General features: G+C 39.2%; 1 pseudogene; it reads left to right on the top strand.

Moving 5' to 3' along the window:
* Positions 1-1,130: 1,130 nt before the first annotated feature.
* On the top strand, positions 1,131-3,755 carry LOC114006356 (tigger transposable element-derived protein 1-like; annotated as a pseudogene).
* Positions 3,756-3,873: the final 118 nt, after the last annotated feature.

The raw sequence follows: 3,873 nt of genomic DNA, 5'->3' as shown, positions 1-3,873 counted from the left end.
CCAGACCTGTGTTGAGCAAGTGTATTGGTGTCATTAAAAAATATTTAACTTTACTTATTATTATTATTGTTATTGTTAATTTAACTTTGACCAGAGAAAGAGACAGAGAGAGAGGAAGTGAGAAAGCAAGTCACCAGGTCAACCATGTGGAAGTCCAGCATCTTTAACCACCACGCCACTGGCCAGTCCCTTGGTGTCATTTTTTTAATAGCATGTGTCTCTGCGTCACATTTTTGTAGTTCTCAAAATATTTCAAATTTAAAAAATTTTATCTGTTATGGTCATCAGTGACCAATGATCTTTGATGCTACTATTGTAATTGCTTTGGGGTACCATGAACCATGCCTGTGGTAAGATGATGACCTTAATAAGTGTTGTTTATATTCAGATGGCTCCTCTGACTAGCCACTTCCCATCTCTCTCCCTTTCCTTGAACTTTGCTATTCTCTTACACATAACAGTATCAAAATTAGACCAAGTAATAATACTACAATGGACTGTAAGTATTCGAATGCAAAGAAGAGTCACACATCTCCCACTTTAAATTAAAAGGCAGAAATGATTAATTTTAGTGAGGAAGGTATGTTGAAAGCAGAGATCAGCTGAAAGTTAGGCCTCTTGTGCCAAATAGACTTTTTTTTTTAGATATTTTTGCTATAGAGTGCATGTGCTCGCTAGAGAGACAGAAAGAGCCAGAGAGCAAGAAATCACTGCCCCCTCCCAGGGAGGATGGCCATGCCACAATTCCTTCTCCTCTACTCTTCTCTCAGGATTTTGGGCATGCATGTACATGAACTGTAGTTTGAACTGGGACTTGAACTGTAGTTTGTCACATGAGAGTCCAGTGACTTAACTGCCATGGGATCTGCTGGTCCCAATGTTTTTTTTTTTTTTAATAATTATTATTTAATTTCATTTATTTTTTTCATTTTGCAAAAGAATACATGTGCTCACCAGAGAGGAGATAGAGATAGAGAATAGTGAGAGAGAGAGAGAGAGAGAGAGAGAGAGAAAGAAAGTGAGAAAGCAAACCACCACGTTTGGGACTCAACCAGTGGGAGTCCAGTGGCCACATGGGAGTCCAGTGCCCTAACCACCACTCCACCTGCTCACCCCAAAATAGACAATTTTTAAATGGAAAGGAAAAGTCCCTGAACAAAATTAAAAGCACTACTCTAGTGAGCACATGAATGATAAGAAAACAAAATAGCCTTATTGTTTAGTGGTCTGGATAAAAGATCAAACCAGCCACAACATTCCCTTAAGCCAAAGCCTAGAATAGAGCAAGACTGTAACTCTTCAATTCTACAAAGGCTGAAAAAGGTGAGGAAGCTGCAGTAGAAAACTTAGAAGCCAGAAGAGTTTGGTTCATGAAGGACAAGGTAAAAAGTCATCTCCTTAAAATACACTGCAAAGTGAAGCAGCAAATGCTGATTTGTTATAGATGCTTCATAAAGTTGTCTCGATCTAGCTAAGACAATTGATGAAGATTTACTTTCAATGTAGATGAAATACATTATAATGGAAGAAGATGCCATATAGGACTTACTTTATAGCTAGAAAGAAGTCAATGCCTGACTTCAAAACTTCAAAGGGCACATTGACTCACTTTTCCTTTATTTTAAAAGTTTACTTCTTCCATGAGTGAGAAACAGAGATAAAAAGAGGCAGAGAGACAGTACCCCAGTAGAGTCCTGATGGTGCAATCTACCTCCAGCCTCGTCAGTCCAGATCATGGGTATGCACCGGCTTGATGTTCTCAGGGTAGTCTCCAGAAGTGAATAGCAACATTCCCATGTGGGTCTGCCTTATCTAGTGTTGCATTTTACTGCTGTACCATCCTCTGGCTGACTCTCCTTAGGAGCTAGTGCAGCTGGTGATTTTAAGTGGAAGCCAATGCTCATTTATGACTTGGAAAAACCTAGGACCCTCAAGAATTATATTAAATCTATTCTTCCTGTGCTCTATAAATGGAAAGCCTGGATGACAGCACATTTGATTATAGCATGGTTTAATGAATATATTTTTAAACTTATGATAGAATATGTATGTGCACATGTGTACATATGAAAGCAAGACAGAGAGAGAGAGAGAGAGAGAGAGAGAGAGAGAGAGAGAGCAGCACCCATCTCAGAATTTCAGCTTCCTTTAGTCCTCCACCCTCCAGGATCTTGAGTATGAGCACATAGCTGGCATGCTTTATACTGGCTGGGCTGGAACTCAAACTGTGGTTGGCATGTAGCTTCCTGCTCTGCAGCTTGGTACACTTCTAACTATACAGAGGCTGGGCCTTACTGAATATTTTAAACACACTGCTGTCACCTACTACTTAGATGAAAATAAAGGAACCAACAGATAGCATAATGGTTATGTCTCTGGACTCCCATGAGGCTGATTGAGGTTAAAGTCCTAGATCCAGAGGCTTGAAACTCACACCAGATGCATGTGCATGCATGCCCCAAATCCTGAGGAGAATGAAGGGATTGCAGTGTGGCCATCCTCTCAGGGGGTGATTTCTTGCCTTCTGTATCTCTATCTCTGTCTCTCTAGCAAGCACATGCACCCTATAGCAAAAATCTCCCTCAAAAAGAAAAGAAAAGAAAAAAGACCTTTCAAAATATGACTACATATTTACAACACATCTGTTTGCCTATGAGTTTTAATGGAGATATAAAAGGAGGTTAATGTTATTTTCTTATCTGCTACCACATCATCCATTCTCTTTTTAAAACAATTTATTTAACTTTATTTTATTTATTTAATTTGACCAGAGAGAGACAGAGTGAGAGACAGGAAGAGAAAGTGAGAAAGCAAGCCGCCAGCACTGGGAGTCAAACTGCAGTTGGCCATTTGGAAGTCCAGTGTTCTTAACCACCAACGCCACCTACTGGCTCCCAACATCCATCCATTCTCCAGTCCATGCATTAGGAGTAATTTTGACTTTCAAGTCTTATTAGTTAAGAAACAAATTGTGTAAGGCTATAGTTGCCATAAATAGTGATTTTTTTTTTTTTTGATGAATTTGGGCGAAGTAATGAAAATATTCTGGAAAGAACTCACCATTCTAGACGTCATGAAGAACATTTATGATTCATGGAAGGAGATCAAAATATTAACATTATAAGTGTCTAAAAGGTGTTTATTCTGGACTGGCAAGTGGCATAGCGGTTAAGGTGTTGGATTGTCACGCCCACCATGGTTTGAGCCCTGGACCTGAAGGCTTACTTTCTCACTTTCCCACTTTCTCTGGTCAAATTAAAGAAAAGAAAAAAAAAGAATAAAATGAAATAATTTTAGGGACCAGGACTTGGAATAATAGTTATGTTCCTGGACTCCCATGTAGTTGACCATGGTTCAAGTCCTGGACCCGGTGGCTTAAACTCACACCAGGCACATGTGCATGGGTGCTCAATATCCCGAGAGGAGGATAGAGAAGGGATTGCAGCGTGGCCATCCCCCCTGGGGGGTGATTTCTCACTTTCTGTCTCTCTGTCTGTCTTTCTGGCGAGGACACGTGCCCTATATAGCATAAACCTCTCAAAAAAAAAAAAAAAAGAAAGCAATTAATTTAAAAAAAGTTGTTTATTCTAACACTCAAGAATGACTTTGTGGGGTCCAAGACTTCAATGGAGGAAATAACTGCAGATGTTGTGGAAATATTAAAAGAACTGGAACTAGAAATGAAGTCTAAAGATGTGATTGAATTGCTTCAATCTCATAAACCATTAATGCATGAGGAATCTTCTTATGAGTGAACAAAGAAAATGGTTCACTGAGAAAGAAACAACTCCTGGCAAAGATGCCATGAACATTGTTGACAAGTCAACAAAGGATTTAGAATATTACATAAACAGAAACTTACTTGAGAAAGCA

This window comes from Tupaia chinensis, unplaced genomic scaffold (assembly GCF_000334495.1).
Source record: "Tupaia chinensis unplaced genomic scaffold, TupChi_1.0 Scaffold147282_1, whole genome shotgun sequence".
Lineage (NCBI taxonomy): Eukaryota > Metazoa > Chordata > Mammalia > Scandentia > Tupaiidae > Tupaia > Tupaia belangeri.
The sequence above is the reverse complement of the archived record's forward strand: the minus strand, read 5'-3'. Positions and strand labels throughout refer to the sequence as shown.